The 15,517-nt window shown below is 49.3% G+C and overlaps 1 pseudogene; it reads left to right on the forward strand.

The window, feature by feature from the left end:
* The first annotated feature begins 3,509 nt into the window (after nucleotides 1-3,509).
* On the forward strand, nucleotides 3,510-5,752 carry LOC149349810 (uncharacterized; annotated as a pseudogene).
* Nucleotides 5,753-15,517: the final 9,765 nt, after the last annotated feature.

Raw genomic sequence — 15,517 nt, forward strand, 5'->3', positions numbered from 1 at the left:
TGGGCGAGTCTACTGAGCTCGCGCAGGAGGCGTCCTGTAAGTTTTGTACACGTCTACGCTAATACGTCTCGGGTATGCTAAAAACCTCTAATGGCTACCACCAACTGCGCCACTACCAGTGCTGCGTGTGCAGATAGAACGCAAATAAAAGAAATATATGCGAAAGAAAATACTGAAAAAACAGGCTTGTCGCAGTAGCCATGTCAGCACAAGTAATTGCTCCAGCAACAGATACACGCAATGCCACCCATGTCAACGGCCATGCAGGCTTATCTGAACAGGCACTTATTGATGTGATAGTTAGCTCGCAATAAGTGTGACAACAGCATTAACAGCGTTGCTGAACACTGACTTCAAGGTCGAACGCACCGCAGCATTGAGTTAAAAGTAAGGATTGATATAAAATACACCCTTGAAGAGGTAAATTTTATCTACTTATGTATTCATGATATCCTCACGAGATGACCAAACAGACACTCCTTGAATATTTGAAAGCGTTACAGCTTTTTATGGTTGAGGAACACACAGTTCCTTCATTTGCAGCATTTGAGTTCTTTGGACGAAACAGCTCGCCTACAGCTCATTTCAGTATTCTGCTCTGAGCATTGTGCCACATTGAATTAGTGAGCAGTTGTGCTAAGTTCGATGCAAATGGGCAAACGTTGCATCAGTGTGAACAAAATTTTTGCGTTGCAGGGGTGTACTGAGCGTGAATGCAATGTTTGCTGCGTTAGCATATAGGCTGCACTTTGTGACTGCACTATTAGTTGGGCTATTTCTCCATATCGTTCCCCCGTCCACCCATTCGGACACACACTGCCGTCGTGTGCTGTTCAATGAATTTAATTCTGCTTAACTTTTTTGTAGTAGGCCATTGTGTAAAGGATAAATTTGTTTTATGGCCATGACTCGCCAGTGACCGCGTGGTGGAAAATTCGTTTTATAGAGGCGCTTGACAGAGTAAGTTTCAGGGAACATATATAGCGCGGCGCTTTGCAAAATTCTCGGATCCGTCATTAATCGTAGAACCGACAGTCAACAGAACTGGGATTTTTTGCGTGGGGACAACGGGTAGCGGTAATAGGTGATTTATGATTGAATCGCTTAATAGACTGACTTACAGCCTAGTTTCACCTCCACTGCCCTCAACCATTTCATCCCCCCCCCCCCGCCAAAAAAAAAAAAGCCTAACAGACAAGTTCCTGGACTAAGCTTAGGATGCTTATAGAGGAACCCGTAGTAACTCGTGTCGTCGTTGGCGTTATTGTTCGAATTTGGCCTCGAATTTGTATTGAATCCACGTAGGTTAGGTTTGGTTAAATTACGAAGAAAGGCGTGGGGTAGCTCTCCGGGTGGACACCTAAGCCACGCCGTGTACGAAAGGGTAGGGATAGGAGCAGATGCGGCTATTCCGGTTTTTATTGGTTGGAAACCACTGTTAGCATCGTACCCTTCACAATCAAAAGTGGAACCTGGCCGCGGCGGTCTCGTTTTGATGTAGGCGAAGTGCAAAATGCGCCCCCGTTCTGTGCGATGTCATCATCATCAGCCCGACTATATATACAGCAGGTCAAAGGCCTCTCCTATGCCTCTCCAATTAACCCTGTCTTTTGCCACTCGACCACTCTATCCCAGCAGACTTTTTAACCTCATCCACCCACCTAACTTTCTGCCGACCCCTGCTACGCTTACCTACACTTCGAATCCACTCCATTACCCTTAAGGACCAGCGGTTATCTTGCCTTCGCATTACACGCCCTGCCCAAGCGCATTTCTTCCTCATGATTTGGACTTATATGTCATTAACCCGCGTTTGTTCCGTCACCTGCTCCGCCCGCTTCCGATCTCTTAACACTACACCTATCATTTTTCTCTCCATAGCTCGCTGCGTTGTCCTTAACTTAAGCTGAACCCTCTTTGCTGGCCTCCACGATTCTGACCCATTGGTGAGTACCGGTAAGATACAGCTATTGTATACTTTTCTCTTGTGGGATATCGGTAAATGGCATTCTTGATCTGAGAGAACCTGCCATATGCGCTCCACCCCATTCTGATTCTTCTAGTTATTTCGGAGCTCTCTAGTACGGCAGCTCTTTCTTCCATTCTTCTTTCACTCCCTCCTTTATCCCTCCCCTTTCGGCGCTAGTTGTCCACCGATACAGCGGCCTTTCATTTCTTCAAAAAACAATTCTTATGTGAAGCCTCTGAGAGGGTCGCCAAAGGAAAGGCGCTTAACTGGCTTCCTGGGGCAGAGGGCACCTCAATCGCGCTTTGAGCTACGTGGCGGTAGTGACAGAGAAATGTGCGCCGCTTACGTTGGCATTGAAAACGTTGTGGCAGAAATGCGGCACTGATGTGGGTTCACCTTCGAAAGTAAGAGGAAATTCCTGTGCAGCGTTAGAAACGCCCTCAGAAAAAGAAAAGAAAAACTTCATCAATGGAGACACTTGTTGTAACCTTGCAGTGTTGTCAATTGCCTTCGGGACAGCTACATTACTTGTGTGCTAATGTTTACGCGCCTCAGCAGCGCTCTTTTACGCACGTATGCGCAACGCGCCGGCATGCTACGAGTGCTGCCTATTTTCACTCTAGGAACCTTGATGCATTTAACAATACCTAGACTATGTATACCCCTATGTGGCCATGGTGGATAGGAGGGTACCGGCCGATTTCCACCGCAGACCATCGTTTTATTCAATTTTACGCGAGTTTCAGTATCAAGTTAAAATTATCAGTTTGTACCGGCCATACCACACTATTGATTCTGTCAATACACGGTAAGATTTTTCATTTCCACCCTGATCCCGTAACGAACTTAGCCAACGAGATGACGAGACTGAAAAGAAAGGGTACGCAGGGCAAGTACTGACCTACAGCGAAAGCTTATTCCGCTTAACCCGGGAAATGGAAGCAGACGAAAAGGTGACTCGTAGGGAAAGGGACAGCAAAGCAGGAGCGGAATTGGCCAAGGAAAACATGGCCTTTCGAGCAAGATAGAAAGAGAGAGAGAGAGATCGAAACAATTTTTATTCATTAATTTTGTGGAAATAAAGGGGGGGGGGAGGGGGTCTATAGGCCCACCAGGAGGCCACGAGCCCCTGGCGCACGGCGACCCCTTGGGCTCGATGCACCGCTCGGAGAGCTGCAGATCCATGGGGGGACATTCATGGAGAATGTGATTGAGGTGACCTTAGGAAGATAGAAAACATCTCGCGCGTGTCTGTCGTTCTCAGAGGTCAAATTCGTTTAAAAAAAGACCGATAAAAGCACGCTCACGTCGCCACACCTCGAGAAAAAGTACGATCCCTCTGGAAATTCGGTTATCGAGGCCGAGGAACGTAGCTGTGCGGTCAAGCTGAGAGCAGGAACCCATCTTAATGCATCGCCGCGCCTTTATTATTCCGCACCTCGGGGATCCGGAGAGAGAGGCGGACATAGGAAGACGGCGACGACGGTCGAAGGCCGGCGCCGAAGGCGAGCGTAGAAGAAGACGAAGACCGTGCTGTTAGATGCGTTCAATTTGGACCAGGATGACGCTGACGACCAGTGCCAGCAGTTTGCGGCGAGAATTGCGGGGCGGGCCGTTTCCCTCATCCTCAACCTCTACGAAGGAGTCAGAGCAAAGCATGGAGTCGACCACGACGCCCTTCGACAAAGAGGAGCGCCCTGTCGACGTACCAGGTCTCCAAGGAGGTCATGCGAGGCATCCAGAACCCGGACCCGATGTGGATTGGTGCGCTGACGTCGGGCCCGCCGTCCATCGTGCAGCAGAGGTCCACATGGGAGGTCAACGTGCTGGCCAGCCAGACGAAGGCCGCCGCAGAGTCGAGCCGGATCGAGAAGGGTGGTGGATACGTGTTCCAGAACCAGACGGTGCCCCCATCGTTCAGTTCTGGTGGCACACCCTTCTGTGGGCCGCACGATATGTACCACCGTGAGTATATTCTTTGTTTATATCGCTTTTTCTTGTCTTGCTTTATTTTTCTTCCGTTCACAGTACCTTTTTAGCCTTCCACCTTTTCTTGCGGGCGCTCATGTTCCGGTGGATTTTTTTGCATGCAGAGAAGGCCTCCACACTCCCGCATGACCGTGGTGTCGCTGCTCGACAAGCGGCTGGCGGGACCGACTAAATGGAAGTGCCGCCTTCGCGGACTCCTGACCCTCTGGTGGCGCCCACGGCGCCACTGCGCATGCTCATTCATTGTAATACCCGTTTCCCATCAATAACTGAATAGCGGAGAAGGTGGAAGGAGAACGTTCCTAATTTTCATTTGACTACTGCGCTGTCGCTTGCTGGCACTAGCTGCGGTTGATTCTGCAGTGCTCTGCAGTACGACACTCTGTTTCACTGCCTAAGATCACAGTGCGCTCATAGGTTTGATAAAGTTCTCTTCCAAATGTTTTGCCTTCAGAGCCATTCACTATGTATCACTTTATGCGTTGGAGAGACTCACTTGTGCTCAATATTATATGCCTTTGTTTTTGGAGTTATTTCTGCTGCCCGCGGATGCCCACACTCGCCTGTGTGTTTGCGCGATTCGTGAAGCTTTATATACCTCAATATAGACCATCCACATCTAGACCTTCCATATATGCAAGCTCCCGTGATGTCAGGCAAACAGGTGCAAGGGGATTAAGCACGACGTCGCGACCATCGGCTTGAGGGCCGCCTTTGAGGGGCATTCGTCGCTTCGTTCTTGAACTGGATCTCTACGAGGGACATTCATAGCCAAACATTCGCGTGCTGACCTGCCGGCCCAGAAGACTTGCCTATAGGCGATCCGAAAAGCGGGTGCTCTCGAGACGGTAAGGTCACGTGATGCTGACTGACCTGGCTCGTACTTTGAGTGTACACTTTCACAGGTGGACGTCGGCACTATGGAGGTGGGCGTGAAAGTTTCGCTCAGCGGGTCGAGACAACCGTGTTTGTGTATACTGATGCCGTGAACAAGAAAGCGCGCGCGATTGTAAAACGCTTAGGTGAAAAGCCGCGTTTTCCTTTTTATATGTCGTGTCCTTGTAAATTTAATATCGCGAGATCCAAGGAGTCAGAGCTCGCCATTCTACAGAGCGAGTTGCATCGGCAGAAGGAGGCGCAAGATGTACCTTTTAACGTAGATGCACTTTCAGCGCCTCTAGCCGCCGCGGTGGCTCAGTGTGATGGTGCTCGACTCCTGAGACGAAAGACGCGGGCTCGATCCCGGCCGCGGAGGTTGAATTTCGATGGAGGCGGAATTCTAGCGGTCCGTGTAATGTGTGATGTCAGTGCACGTTAAAGAACCCCAGGTGGTCGAAATTTCAGGAGCCTTTCACTATGGGGCCGCTCATAGCCTGAGTCGCTTTGGGGCGTTAAACCCCATAAATCAACCAACTAAACCAGCATTCAGCGCCTTTATCCGCGTACCTCGGTGTCCGTCACGTCCACGGTTTTCTGTCCGAGGCCAAAAATAGAGCGTAGGTACAGTACAATGCCAGCGAGCTTTGCTTGGAAGACGGTGGTTTCTTCTTTACTGTGTGCTTAACACTGTGAGCCAGAAGTTCTCATATGATGTTCATCATCGTCGTCATTGCAGTGGTTGTCATCCAGGTTACATTCACTGGGATTTCCGCAGTCCCTACCCGCGAGTCACTCATTACCGGCTCTGATCATTGGAAGGCTGCAATGCTCAGCCTCCACCCGAGGACACAGGTCAAACTCCTCCAGCTGGCTGAAGACGCCGCCGCTGCCCAAGGGATAGCGACCGTCGTTTAAGCGGTGTCGTCCTGTCTTGCTCAGTCCGTTTCTTGAGGGTCCGCTGTTTTTTCCGAATATGAACTACCAACTATAGCCCGTTCGACCACGCTTGCAAGTTTAAGATGGGGACGGCTTCGGGTGGCTCCTCTGTATCCGCTGGAAAGAAAGTTTCACCACCGCCTGGCTGGAGAAAAGCGTAGTTGTGGCCGTGGTTACTAATTACTAGGGGTGTGCGAATATCAAATTTTTCGAATACGAATCGAATACGAATACTTGGTTCCAAATACCGAATCGAATATCGAATAATCAAGGACAGACGCATTTAACCACAACAAAACATTTATTTGAGCTCCCAAGAAAATCACAGTTCAACTATCAGTGATCAAATGAGCACAAAAGGTGTGTGTAGCTGCAAAAAAGTATCAAAGTCTCGAACATTGTTTTTAGAAGAGTGGAAATATCATAGAAGATGGCTAGTACACAACATTGATCAAGGCTAGCTTGCCATAAGCACAAACGCGCGTTGCTGGGATGAACATAAAGGTTGTCGTGAAGGAAAACCGGCTGCTCCGCATGGTCAGGCAGAATAGATCCCTTCTAGCTGAAACGGCTTCTCCAGCTACAGAAAATGCCCTCTTAATTTGCTCTGAACTGGCTCGTATTGCGAGGTATTTCGTGCACAGCTCTGACTATACCAGCTTCGCAGGTATAGTCACAAAGAAGCTCACCGGTGCAGTCAGCTACTGCATGGCCCAACGTTACGCATTGCTCTTGGCGCCGCCATGTTCTTATGTCTCTGTCGACAGGACTTGAGAACCGAAATGAACGCTGGTGCTCGCAATAGAATATTCGGCTAGATACGAATATTCGCGTCGTGTCGAATATTCGAAACAACACGAATACTTGGACTTCGAATCGAATGCGAATACTAAAAATATAATATTCGAATTATATTCGAAAATTTTGAATATTCGCACACCCCTAGTAATTACCCCTGTGTTGCTCCAGCCGCCACTGCCCTGCACCAAAATTAAAACCTGATTATTCAACTTAAACCTCTGCTGCACTTGACTATATTTTGGTTTCATTGGTTTCTACGTCGTCACTCTAAGAGAACACCGATTCTTTATTGCGCGTATTACGTGGCCTGGCCAAGACGCTTTTTTCGTGGACTGACTGACTGACTGACTGACTGACTGACTGACTGACTGACTGACTGACTGACTGACTGACTGACTGACTGACTGACTGACTGACTGACTGACTGACTGACTGACTGACTGACTGACTGACTGACTGACTGACTGACTGACTGACTGACTGACTGACTGACTGACTGACTGACTGACTGACTGACTGACTGACTGACTGACTGACTGACTGACTGACTGACTGACTGACTGACTGACTGACTGACTGACTGACTGACTGACTGACTGACTGACTGACTGACTGACTGACTGACTGACTGACTGACTGACTGACTGACTGACTGACTGACTGACTGACTGACTGACTGACTGACTGACTGACTGACTGACTGACTGACTGACTGACTGACTGACTGACTGACTGACTGACTGACTGACTGACTGACTGGACTGACTGACTGACTGACTGACTGACTGACTGACTGACTGACTGACTGACTGACTGACTGACTGACTGACTGACTGACTGACTGACTGACTGACTGACTGACTGACTGACTGACTGACTGACTGACTGACTGACTGACTGGACTGACTGACTGACTGACTGACTGACTGACTGACTGACTGACTGACTGACTGACTGACTGACTGACTGACTGACTGACTGACATCTCTTTCGATCTTTCTCTCGCCGAATCCCTTCCCCACGAAGAGCAGCAAGTCGGCGGATTTACACGACGGCTAAATTAGCTGTTTTTAATTAACCCCCCCCTCTCTCTCTCTCTCTCTAAAGGCTGCTGCTACGGCCGATATCGAAACCGCGACCTTGGGATCAGCAGCCGATCGGCATACAACCGCGGCGGGTAACTTTGCTCTTTCATCCACGCTACTCTCCCGTTCTTTCTTGTGGTGAATTCTGATCGCAGATCCGGAGTAGTCCGCCTGCGCCCGAGAACGCCTGATTTGTGCACACGCTGCAAATCTGGATTTTGGCCTTGTGCACAAAACCGCAATAGCGCAGAGAATTCAGTGGAGACTTAACGTCTGCTGGTGTCGTGTTGCATTGCCTGTGGAGCCTAATTGGAACTGCCTGCTCTGTTGTAGCAGGACATGGGCTTTCTTTTGCTTCGTCGCCTGGTGGAAGAAAAAGGATAAGAGCAGAGCAAAAGAAAGTGCATGTCATGGTACAAGAACGCGGACGGTTAGAATTGGGCGTTTTGGGCATTGCAACGCGTCATCAAGGAATGGTCTGAACTTCCGGCGCACCTCGCGTGCTCTGTTTGACATTGTGAGAAAAAAACAAAAAACACGCGATTTCCTCGCGATGGCGGGCTTTAGAGAAATAATTTATGACGTCGTCTGGCCCATAGCTACGCGCTCGCCAATGGCCGTAACAACTAGATTGTACTAAATAAAAAGTTGTTTTGTAAGTTTTGAGTTATGCTCATGAGGATGCTTTACAATATGACTGGCGTCCGCCACGGCTGACAGTTTGTTCCCGAGAATATGCGCTTTCTCTATTTCGGCCATCTTTTCTCGGGTATTTTTCGAAAGTGTTAGCTTAAACACTCGGTATGTACTCTTTCACTGTAATTTTTCTAGAGAGCTAGGTTCGCCAGACTGCTGGTCATTGCACGCTTTAATTTTCTTCGTACTAGTTTTCAGCCCTACCATTCTGACTTTGCTTACCGAGGTCCTCAGCTATCTGCTGCAATTCAACCTGTGGGTAACTCAGCAGGATATAATGTAATTAGCAAATCTGATGTGCTAAGGTATCTCCAATTGCCACTTTTTTCTGCCTTTCTCCAGTAGAGTGTTTCGAATACCTCCCGTGGACGGGCATTGAGTAACAACGGGAAGTTTGCGTATCCCGGCCGCACACCCGTTCTTACAGATATACTTTACTGCTCCTTTTTGAAGACAGCGATCGCTGTGGAGTCGTCCTCGGTGTTTTCCAAAACGTTCGCCCCTGCTTCCCCCGTGCACTGAGTGCGCAGTGCCAACGTGACTCCTGATGTTGCACGAAATGAAGCGCTTTGTCGTCGTTCATCGTAGTAATTGGGTGGGACAAAGTCAAGGCCGCGGGGGGACATGAGTGGACCGCCTCCTTGCATCGACTTTAGACCACAAAATGAACTTCCTTGAAGCCGGAGAGCGTGTTATCGCAATGTTTTCACACAGTTCATTTAGTTACCTATCTATTTTTTTTTTACTATGCATATTTCGTCATCAGAGTTACTACTTGAGTTCGTGAGTGTTACTGCATCACACAGCATTAACGGATGTGTTTCTACCTTTATTTTTCGATGGTGTTTTTAGAGTGAAGAGCGCTGATATGGAGCACTGCGTTGGTTGACAGAAGGCCTTCCAGTTGGCCGCTGTATGGGCAAAAAGAAATACGGGCACTGATTCCTTTTCTGCATCGGCTCGTAGCGTATACAGTGGCGAGATTTAAAGGTGCAGGCTCCTTTCTCAAGCCAGCCCCCCAGCAGAGCCGAGTATTAGACCGGGGGTAAGCTGGTACCCGTTTGAGGAAACCGGTGGGCACTACGTTATCGCGCAGTTTCTCTGACAGTGACAGCTGAGTGTATCAGGGTGCAAACATCGATGTAGTACAGTGATTCACGCAGTGCAGCTCACCAGCAGGGAAGACGTACAGTCGACAGTCAAGAATATTTCTGCGATGTGATCACTATGGAACAAAACGGAAATGCGGGTCTTTGTCCAACATTCACTTCTAATTGCGTATTACATGAGAACAATCAGTGCCGCGTGATCGCCAAAGTGCAGCGCGACGGCGTATGCGACGCTATGACGGGACGCTGACACTTCTTTGCGGTTTCTTGCGAACGCTTTTGCTTATATTAACGAGAAAGCGTATGTCCCCTCAGCACGAAAGCCGACGTCCGTCGCGCGTTCATGGCGCAAAATTCCCCAGTGACGTCACCATGCTCTCGCGTGAAGTCAGCAGTAAACCTTAAGATATATCGACGCCTACAGCGAAGGAAAAAATTTCCTGCCCAAGGGGCTGGGATTTGAACCAAGGACCTTCAGATAGCGAGGCGAGCACGCAACCCATAGGCCACAAAACCGAATGTGTTCCGGAATCGCGACTTGTGACTCGGCGATCATCCTATAAAATCGACTTGCCTCGCGAATAGAGGAGTACCTAGAGTATGCGTTTCCTTGCGACTATATGCTAATGAGTAGGTGTAGGATTAGAAAGGAAGGAATATTTAATTAACCTCGCAACAGAACTCACGAGGAGACAATGGTTTCGCGTTCAAAGCACGTAAGCAGTCTAAAGTACCCTCCGTTTCTGTCGTTTCCTTCACCTCAGCTCAAATGTCCGTGCTCGTTTGTGCTGACGCCGCGAGCGAGATTCTTAATGGCACGAAAGCGATGGTCTACCGGCGCTATTAAGTGGGTGAGAACGTGAAGGAGTAAAAATTTGTTGACGTCCCAAAGCGACACATGTGGACTGTGCACACTCTAAACAGAAAGGAATAGAAAGGGAGTCAAGTTGTCCTGTAGCGCACACACGCTATACAGAATGGTGTGTGAAAGAGGACATCTTTACTCACTGTTTACTCCTAGATAGGTGTATTCGTGTTCAGTGTGCGAGGGACACCGTATAGCGGAGGGCACCGGGTTAATTTCGACCAACTGTGGTTAATGGATTTGCTCTGATATCGCACGGCACGCGGGTGTTTCTGGGTTTCGCCCCCATTGAAATACGGCCGGCGCGGCCGGAATCGACCCCGCGACCTTGGCATCAGTTGCCGAACACCAAAGACACTGAGCCGCCGCTCCAGGCATAAAGCGTTGGAGCGGTGACGTCATTTCACCACACGCCACAGCTAGGTGGAATCCTACGGAGGCATAACTGGCAGCTGTCACAGTTGAAAGAAATATGAAGATTCCTCGCCGTGCTTGCGAATTAATGTTTGGCGACAGTTGGACCAGTGTGTTTTGACGGTATTACCAACGCGCGAAAAACAAACTATATAGTGAGATACAACTCAAGAACGAAGCGGCAGATTCCCTTCGAAGGAGGCTTTCCAGCCAATGGCGTCCACTGATTTTCATGACTTTATGAAAATCGGCCAACGCCAATATTTGGCGTAGAGCACCGCACAGGCCTAATCCTGAGGCCCGAGCCCGGCCAAGGCCCGCGACTTGGAGACAGGGCCCGCTAAGTTATCACTTTACACCTAGTTCAGGGTGGGCTCGGGCCCGCTGCCGCAGCAGCGCAAGAGGTAAATTGCTCACTTCATGGAAGGAGATTCCTATTATACACAAGTTATAAAGTGACCAGCAAATGGGCTGATATTGCTGAAGTGCTGGAAGAAATTCATTTGCTAATTAAAATAATAGAAGATTAGGCGCGTCCTTCCGCACGGTTTTTTCAACAGTGATGTCATCTGTGTGGGAGCTTGGGAGTTGCGAGAGTTCCATGAAAAGGATCGCATACACGCGGGGAAACTACTTCTAGTTACCTTTAGATTTTTAATCTCCAGTCATATTTAACGGCGCGGTCTATAAATACTAACACATCCATGTAACCGCAGCATTTGTTTTTCATTAATGAACACGATTTCACAGGTAGAATTCATGGCAGCTTTTCAGTGGAGACGGAAAGGAAAAACACTTGTTTAGTGCATAGTATGTGTTAAAAGACATGACGTGGGCTAAACCAATATGCTTTTTCTCAGTGGCTTTTCTCAAAACCTGCAGGTGTGATTTTGGGAACACACACGACGATCTTAGAACCGACAACTGCCGAACAATTCAATGAAGCTCCTTCCGGACCCGTAACTCCAAGCCCAGCAGGCCTAGGCGCGACGGGTCAGAAAATTTTCCGTCCTGATCCCATGCTCTGCTCTGGGGTGCCTCATTTGAGGAGCATTTGCCGCTTTAGTTGTATCCGACAGCAGGGGAAAGGAAAATATTGGCCGCGGTTTAGCTCTGGTTAAACCTGGAGGATTGCGAAAGCAACATCTGCGCGTAGCCATACATTGTTGCGTGAGCTACGTTGCCCACAGTCTCGCCGTTTCGCGCGCTCTTGCACGACCGTACTGCTCATGCGCGAGGACCAAGTGACGTCACTACGCACAGCTGGCATGCCTTGCCGCGCGCTCTCGCCTTCCTTTCCCTAAAATGGTTTGGTTTGGTTTTGTGGGGTTTAACGTCCCAAAGCGACTAAGGCTATGAGAGACGCCGTAGTGAAGGGCTCCGGAAATTTCGACCACCTGGGGTTCTTTAACGTGCACTGACATCGCACAGTACACGGGCCTCTAGAATTTCTCCTCCAAAGAAATTCTAGCCGCCGCGGCCGGGATCGAACCCGCGTCTTCTGGGTCAGCAGCCGAGCACCATAGCCACTGAGCCGCCGCGGCGGCTCTTTCCCTAAAATGATCGGAGTGTGAAATGTTGACAACGCCAATGCCAATGAACACTATGAACGCTGATGGCCTATGGCTTCAGCGCCGCGTTTCTGGCACAACCTTGTCTATGGCTGCAGCTCACATCTCTCTCTCTCATCACTCCACGTACCTATAAGCACGATTCATGCGTCCACTGAGCCAGGGAGCCATTATGCGCACTTCCTTTCTTTAAGATGATCGGAGTGTAAAACGTGGTCAACGCTAGCGCCAATGAACGAAACGAACGCCGACGGCCTCTTGCTTCAGAGCCGCGTTTGTGGCACAACGTTGTCCATGCCAACGCACGCAGCGCACACCTGTCACTACCGCAACTTACCTTAAAGCATGGTTGAGGTGTCCACTGTGCCAAGGGGGCAGTTATGCGCCTTCCCTCTGGTTCAGGTTTCCATCGAGATGAGGACACCTAGCCCTCACCTCAGGCTGCATATATACTGGAATAGCAGAGATAAGCCACTGCCAATTTTATATACACCACAAACCACGCAGATAGCAATGCGCAATCGCTACTGCGCATCAGAGAGGCAGGGAGAGAGAGAGAGGGAGACATGGGCGTCCCGAGGGGGGGGGGGGGGGGGGGGGGCAAGAGGGGGCGGTTCCCCCCCCTTTCTGGAATCACGGATAAACAACTTCACAGCTTGATTAGCACGCTTAGGTGATATTAAGTTATCGGATTTTGCTTATTGAGTTCAATTCCTTGTTCATTAATAAATTGTAATGTTTGTTTTCCAAACCTAGCACTAATTTGCTGCTTCTAATTTTTGTTTCATGTGCGCAGTTTAGACCACAAATAGTTCCTTTTTGGTGCTAACCTACAGCCTCCCCCATACCCGGCCATCGGGTGCCTCCCCCCCTTGGAAAAATTAATGGGGACGCCCTTGGAGGGAGACTGTCGGCGAGGCGATGGAGAGCGCGCGGCGGCGGCTTCTGCAGCGGCTCCGGCGCGCCAGCTGTGCGCCGTGTGATGTCACCCGCTCCTCGCGCATGCGCACCTTGGCCTTTCCAGAGCTCCGCGAAATAGCTCGGCGTCTAGCGTAGTGTTGCGTTCGCAACAACAACAGCAAAAAAACTGGACAGGCTGCTTGATAGAAACGTGTATTAGCTTTGCGCGCTTTCAACGCTCACAATAGGTCTAAAAGAAGGCAGAAACAAAAGAGAAATATTGACAGAAGTAGGGTTCGAACCCACGCCCTCTTGCGAGGACCAGAGCTTAAATCTGGCGCCTTAGACCGCTCGGCCGTCCTGACCACGATGTAGCTGCTTGTATAACCATATACTCAGTGTGCAGGTGCGTGTGCGTACATGTGCCTGATCAGCTGAGTTTTCACATGCTTGATGAGCACTGCCGGAGTGATTCTGCCTGTCCTCTCCCTGTAGCCTTCTCCTCGTCGCAAAGCTGAGTACAAGCGAGGTTAAAGTGAACCTGAAATGGTACCGATGGGCATATTCTAGTGCAACAGTTCTTCAGAAGCACTCTTTGTGGGTATTCGAGTCAAATCTGAAAGCTGTGCGTGGACCCTATAATTTATAATTAATTTCCGAAAATGGCTGTTCATACTAGCTCGCAACCGATTAGAGCGACACACCTCACCGCGCGTCCCCCACCCCGATGACGTCAGTGGGCAGAAGTCCTAGCCTTCAAGCTCGCCCTCTCTGCACACTGACGTCATTGGGGTAGGGGACGCGCGGTGAGATGTGTCGCCTCGCCATAATCGGTTGACTGCGAGCAGCGATTTTTGAAAGTTCATTATAAATTATAGGGTCCACTCGGAGCTTTCAGATTTGACTCGAATACCCAAAAACCACCTCTACAGATCTGTTGCACTTGAATATGCCCATCGAAATCATTTCACGGTCCCTTTAAGTAACTGGGGCGCGTTTCATGTGACCGATCTGCGCTCACACAACACCCAAGCGGCGACTAATGAAAACAATCTGCACAATGCTGCCAAGTATTAGTATGCTTTATTTTAAATGCAGGAATGCGTTTAGCGCTACGTTTTCACCCTTTTTTATCCACAGATATTTATCAGTTCGTCAGACCATACCGGAGACGTGTTAACAGACACGTAAGCTCCGACAATAAAAAAAGAAAAGAAAAACTTCATCAATGGAGGCACTTCTAATCTTGCAGTGTTGTTGCAGGACTGTTACATTTACTTGTGTGCTAAGGATTACGCGCTTCTGGGCTCTTTTACGCACGTATGCATAACTCTCCGGCATGCTACGAGTGCTGCCTATCTTTCGCTCTAGGAACTCTGGTGCATTTAACAATAGCTAGACTATGTAAACCTCTATGTGGTCATGGTGGGTACCAGCGCACCGATCGAGTTCCAACGCAGAAAAAAGTTTAATCGCGTTTTGCACGAGTTTCTGTATGAAATTAAAATTATCAGTTTACACTGGCCATATTACGCTAATGATTCTATCAATACCAGGCAAGGTATTTTCATTTCCGCCCTGATCCCCTAACGAACATCGCGAATGGCATGACAGGACTGAAAAAAAAGGATACGCAGGGGAAGCGCTGACCAACAGAGAAAGCTTATTCCGCTTAACCCGGAAAATGTAAGGAGATGAAAAGGTGACTTGTAGGGTGAGATACAGCACAGCAGGAGCTAAATTGGACATGGAAAACAAGGTCTTTTGATCAAGACGGGAAGAGAGCGAGCGATCGAAAAAATTTTAATTCATCAATTTTGGTGGAATAAGGGGGGAGAGAGGGGGTCTATAGGCGCGCCAGGTGGCCACGAGCCCTTGGCGCACGGCGACCCCTTGGGCTCGGTGCACCACTCGGAGAGCTGCAGATCCATGGGGGGAATGTCTGAGGGACAGGTATGAAGAATGTGATTCAGGTTACCTTGGGAAGATAGAAAACATCGCGCGTGTATATGTCGTTCTGAGAGGTCAAACTATTTTCTAAAAACACTGATCTAAAACACGCTCTCGTCGCCCCGCCGAAAGAAAAAGTGCGATCCCTGCGGAAATTTGGTTATCGAGGCCGAGGAATGTAGCTGTGCGGTCCAGCTGAGAACAGGAACCCAGCTTAATTCCTCGCGGCGCCTTTATTATTCCGCGCCTCGAGGATCAGGAGGCAGAGGCTGATAGACGAAGACGACTATCGTCGAAGGCCGGAGCCGAAGGCGAGCGTAGAAGAAGACGAAGGCCGTCTGTTGCGTTCAATT

This window comes from Amblyomma mixtum, chromosome 3 (genome assembly GCF_055824585.1).
Source record: "Amblyomma mixtum isolate Tamu chromosome 3, ASM5582458v1, whole genome shotgun sequence".
Taxonomy (NCBI): Eukaryota; Metazoa; Arthropoda; class Arachnida; order Ixodida; family Ixodidae; genus Amblyomma; species Amblyomma mixtum.